This window comes from Barbus barbus, assembly GCF_936440315.1.
Source record: "Barbus barbus genome assembly, chromosome: 13".
NCBI lineage: Eukaryota > Metazoa > Chordata > Actinopteri > Cypriniformes > Cyprinidae > Barbus > Barbus barbus.
Window position 1 is genome coordinate 24,154,170 of NC_136741.1, and position 6,567 is coordinate 24,160,736.

Below are 6,567 nucleotides of genomic sequence, written 5' to 3' on the forward strand. Positions count from 1 at the left end.
AGTGATTCCAGGAACAGCAGACAGCACGGGGTCTATTGATGCCTGTGACCCTCCTGCAGGGCTGGAACCGTTCATCACACGCACTCACACACACTTCTCTGTAGTCTCAATATTTGATCTAGATGGTTCTGGATAATGCAGCTCTTTTCTAGAAAATGTATTAGAGGCACAAAATATGAAAATGAACTGACTCTATTAATCAAGTGCGATTAATAGACTATATACAATACAAAACTGCACACAATTATTTGATGTAAAAAAAAAAAGAAATTGGTAAAAATGTTAAAAAAGTGAATAATAATAGTTTAATTTTATATTATCTCTGTCTTCATTTAATTATATTTTATTTAATTCATTGTAGCAGTAAGTCATATTTTTATTTATAGTTCAAGTGTATACTTTCTCTTTAATTTATTGTATTTTATTTTATTGTATTTTACATTTTATTTTATTTTTATTTATTTATTTTGCTATGATGGACTGTCCAGGGTGTTTCCCTGCCTTCTGGCCGAGATGGTGGGATCCTGTATCATTGTGCAGGACAAGTAGTCTAGAGGCTGGATTTTATTTTAATTTATTTTATTTTATTTTATTTTATTTTATTTTATTTTATTTTATTTTATTTTATTTTATTTTATTTTATTTTATTTTATTTAACCTTGCAGCATTAATAGCTGAGTTAAAAATCCAGAAGGAATTGTTAGCACTGTTATACTAAACCCACATGTTATTTATGTCTAGAGAGCACCCTGCTTTGAGCACCCACATTTCTGTTTCAGTTTACACCCATGAAATGTCTTCACAAAGGCCTCAAGCTCCACCTGGGCATATGAATGCCTCTACACCCAGGAGAGCGTGAATCACCAGCATCCCACTGAAAATCACAGCAGCCACTCCTAAATATAAATATCTCACCCAATCAGTTTTGGGAATGTCCAAGCAGTTATTCAAGATGGTGAAACAGAGCCATAAAATCCGTATGACCATTATTTCCTGATTAAAATGCCAATGAGTGAATGGATCTGACATTAAGAATTCATTTAGAGTGGCAGATCATTAGGGTCAAGTGAAAGTAAACACTAGCCATTGATGGGCATTAAATTGCCTGCTTAAGATAAACATCTGTGTTTTAAAGACAGTCGTATCTATACCATTGAATTGACTGGAGCATCCAATGTGATAAAGAGTTATGTAACAGTGGCCATACAGGCTTCCCAAACAAATGGACCCGTGGAGCACATGACAGTACAAATCAAATTCATAGTTGTAAACTATATCCATTTTTGTTATGTGCCCCTACAAGCAAGTTCTTTGGTGTTTTTATAAAGAGCAATGATGTAGGCTAATGTAAAGGTCATGCAACTGGGGCGTGAGCCAAGCGTATCTCACAAGAATATCCAATAATTATGACGTTAGTAGTCCGCGGAGAGTCTATGTGTGTGGGTAGTTTATTTTTCACTCAGTCTCTCTTCAAGACAATGAGCCTTTTGCTCATCATACAATGGAGGATCATTCACATTCTGTTCTCAAACTCTTGACTTGTACTCCTACACAATCGGGTGGAGAACCAGAGAATAATAATGTAATATTTGACTAGGCCAGTTTACGCTGGGCATTTGACTATTGACCTGTTTGCTGTGGGGAAGTCGTGGCCTACTGGTTAGAGAGTCGGACTCGTAATCCAAAGGTTGCGGGTTCGAGTCTCAGGCCGGCAGGGATTGTAGGTGGGGGGAGTGAATGTACAGCGCTATCTCTACCATCAATACCACGACTGAGGTGCCCTTGAGCAAGGCACTGAACCCCCAACTGCTCCCTGGGCGCCGCAGCATAAATGGCTGCTCCGGGTGTGTGTTCACTGCTGTGTGTGTGCACTTTGGATGGGTTAAATGCAGAGCACGAATTCCGAGTATGGGTCACCATACTTGGCAGTATGTCACGTCACTTTCACGTCACTGTGTACTTTTTCTGGGATGATGACAACAGTGTTTGGCTATTTAAAGGTGATTAGAAGGACAAAGAATCCAAATACCCATTGATCTAAAGTCAAAGAAAACTAATTACAAATGAATAGGGGAAACCAAGCCTGATTGTCACACAGGAAAGTTGTCACAAGGCCTGTTAACTATAAGGTTACAAAAGTACCAGGTTTCAAAAGAGTCAAAACCAAAATGCTTGTTTCCTCTAGCAGTTTTTTAAAATTAACTAAAATTGCCTTGTCATATTTTTGTAATAGCTCTTGGGTAAACAACCTAATAAAACCACACTGTAAAAAGTAAACAAATTAAAATTAAAATCACATTGGCAAATAGTATATTAAAGAAATAGTTTACACCCAAAAATCGTAATTTGCAAATTTGAGTTTGTTTCTTCATCAGAAAATGAACTTCTTCATGTGAACAAATTACATCACTTGCTCACCAACTGATCTTCTTCATTAAATGGGTGCAGCTGATAAAAACATCACAATAATCCAAAAGTAATCCTGCTAACTGTCGTAAGTGTGTTCATAGTGTTCAAGCAGATGACATAGGGCGTAGCGTAAACTCCGGTGACAATATGCTAGCCTCACGAGAACCAAGTTTTGTTTACAGCAGAGGAAAACCAGTCTCCTCTTGGCTTATATCAAAATCTTCCAACATTTTTCTTTACAAATCCTCATTTTGTACTTCTAATTTGTTCCCAGTGCTTTGTTTTGCTCTCTCCTCTGTGCTTCTGTGTTCGTCACTTCTCACTGGAACTTACTTGTCTGTAATTAATGACAGAATTTTCACTTTTGGGTGAACCTTTAAGGCGTTTCAACTTTAAACCATTGCTTCTGGCCAAAATACAAATCTGTAACAATGCTTCCTCCACTAAAAAAATTCCATCCCCTGTTGTTCTATCACATCAAAATCCACTGGAATATTTGTTTAAAACGTCTTGGGCTGCTTTAGCTTGTAAACAGTGCTTAGTCTGTGCATATTTCTCTCCTGATTCAGATGAGACAGCTTTTTCACTGGAGAAAGCAATAATAAGGATATAGGACTGATATTTTAGCTGGAATTTATAGTTTGCAGTTAATGTCTTAATGGATGGATTTGTTTCAAACATGCAGCTTTTGCTTTCTCCTGTGTAGATTGTCAGCTAGTATTATTTTTGGGTCTTAAAGATTGTCTTTAAAGATGGGTCTTAAAGATGCTTTAAGATAAGAGCCACTATCATAATGGTTACCATGGTAATCCTTATAGCTTTACATTGTTTTTCAGTGAGACATGATCAAGGATTTTTTTCCTGCCCTGGTTCATCTTTTCAACTTCCATCAATTTTCTGCTGTTTGGCAGCATCCTGCCTTCCTTCCTTCCATGTAGCATGTTATTGCCAGGCTCACAGATCCAGCCAACATCGAGAGAGGGGGAGTAAAGAGAGAGAGAGACAGAAAGAGAACCAAGACAATACAGCAAAAATATGCCTATATTGGTTTCAGGCATAACTAAATCAAGCTGCATCTGCTGATTCAGTGCATAAAATTCCCAAATTTGTCAGTTTGCCTTATAATGACTCTTCCTATTAAATGAACATAATTGATGCACAGCATATCTTGGCTTTCCTTTTTTATTGTTAGTGGTGCTTGCATAACAGCAGCACTCATGTATTTCTCAGAACATGTAAAAATCTAGTTTTTTTATGTATTTTGCATTGTTCAAAGGTAACCAGCAGCTGCTTTGGCAATACAATTGCAGCGCTATTTTTCATGCAAAGAAAGTACACTAAAACTGATAGAGAGAGAGAGCGAGAGAAGGAAGGAGAGAGGAACATTGTGTGTGTTTCTGTGACTGTTCCACAGTTATGTAAGCCAAAAGTAAAACGTCAAACTTGTCCAGGACACCAGTGAAATAAATCACTGGATCAAAGTGACCAAACGTGGATAGAGCTCCATGCTTCACAGCTGATTCATTGAGTTAGCAAATTAAATTAGTGGCTTGTCTGTGGAAAAGCATCAGGAAGGGCTCTGAAAGTTGACTGTCAGAGAGTGTAAAAAGAGCAGAAATAGGCTGCACCCTGCTGGCTGTATTGAATGGATGTGTTTTGTGTTTTGTTACACCTCAAACTTGAAAATCTTAAAAAATAAATGAAAACTGTGTAAAATTAATGAGTTAATGATGATTTTCAGCAGCCATTACTCCAGTCTTCAGTATCATAAATCATTCTGATAGGCTGATTTGGTGGTCAGTAGCAATGTTGAAACATTTTGAACAGCATTTATGTTATTTTGTAACATTGAAAACAAATGTCACTTTGGATCAATGTGATGCATTCTTGTTGAATAAAAGTATCTATTTATTTTTCTTTCTTTTTTTTTTTTAAATTGTACTTAAGCTAGGCTTTGAATGGTGGTGTATCCATGAAAATATTAACAGATAAAAATAAGAAATATTTATTGAGCACCAAATCAGCAGCATATTAGAACGATGTTCTAATTTGCTGAGAACATAACGATTAGAATGATAAAATAATATATAATTAACATGTAATATTTCACAATTGTACTGTTTTACCATATTTTGATCAATGCAGTCTTGGTTAGTATAAGAGATATCTTTCAAAGACATTCAAAAGATTAATTTGAAAGACATATATTTAAAATGGACATAAAATAGTAAATCAATTGACAGAATTATGCTTACAGTTTGCTATAAAGAGAAAACCACAGACATGAAAATGTTTTAAAATGGGAAGCAAAAAACTTTTTTCCTCAGCTATAAATGACCTCAGTGCTAAAAGGCATGGACTTTAAACCACAAAACCCTAATTTTGATTTCATGGGCTCTTTAGTCAGCTTACAATCATACAATCACTCTTTTTCTTTCTCTTGTTTTGGAAAGACTTTATGTATCACCCTCTTCATCAGCGGAAGCCGGAGCTGCACCTTTGGACATTCAGAGACAGACAGAGGGAGAATAGCATTCACTTCGGTGTGAATGGCTATGACGCAAATTCCTGACCAGTGTAGTTTACTGGCTACTGAGTTTAACAACCACTCTATTTCTACCCGTTCTGGCAAACAGACACACACTAAAGAGATCTGAACAGACCCCAAACAGAGTTTGAGCTGACAAAAGGAAGTCTGGATGACCTTTGTGCCTCAACTAGCTGTCCAAAATGGGCTGTTTAGGCTAATAACATGCTGATCTGTTCTCAAATGCAGTAATGAACTGAGAAGTACTTTCTCTGCAACTTTGGAAATTTCTCTTTCAAGCAAAGTAACGCTATGTACTGATATTACATGTGTAACTATAATTAATAACAGCAGCATCTACATTTGCTATTTGTGCCATTTGTGTGTTACATTGCATGCCACAAAATACTGACATATTTCATGCATGTTTTTAGTATTACTCAATGCTTTGCAACATTAAAAATAAAATCTAGAGTGTGAGTATGTTTATTTTATGGAATATTGTTTTAATGTCTTCATTTTCAAACATTTGGACAGCATGTGTTACAAAAGCATTCTTAATTTAGAGCATGTTGTTTAAATTTACAGGTTGTGGCGCCACCATGTGGATACTGTGTTTCTAAAACCCTCAAATTGGAAGGATAGTTTCAAAAATGAATTTGAATGTATCGGTAATAATATTATAATTTTTAAAAATAATATAGTATAGTGCATAGAAAATATTATATATAGATAATATAATAAATAGAAAATGAGATATATTAAGCTTTAAATGAGCGGAACCAAGATGTAGCTTACTGCAAATGTGGCAATATAATTTAAAAACATTAAATTATAAAACATTTGTATTGGGTCGTCTCTGCATTCTGCATTCTGCAAGTATGAATGCCATTCTACTCATTCCTATTTTTTAATATATATATATATATATATATATATATATATATATATATATATATATATATATATATATATATAATTGAGCGATAATAATAACATAATAATTATTAATAAATGATTTATTATTCATTATTTATATATTTACACAATTACATATATTTTTTCCTAAATATTTTGGAATAAGCAATTATTATTAGTTGTTTTTTTTACACAGCACAGTGGAATTATCAAACACATAACATCTGTATTTAATTTACGCGCAAATCCATAATTATATAATCTGTTATGTCTGTTGAAATGTCACTCACATTCAGCTTCAGAATATGATACACACAAAACACATGCTAGAGCGCATGACTATAATTCCCCCCTCCCTCCGACCACATAACAGTGTAGTAGTGTAAAACAGCTGTTTATTGGCCATATATCACCACAACCTCTTCTTAAAGTGTATGTGTGTAGGCCTATGGTGTAATGTGGATCGGATGCTGGCTAACATTTCCATTACATATATTAGAATGATTACTGATGTAGCAGTCCCCCCATCCCTCCCCTCAGAATAGCCTGCATGGGAACTACATTCCCTGCGTTCCTTCAAAAGTATTGAACCAAATTGCTCTGAACTGAAAACCACAAGCCAAGGAAATCCAAATATTTGTAGACATAAATGCTATGTGCGCTTAAATGCTATTTAGACAAGGAAAGGGGTGTGCAAGCCGTAATTTTAACTT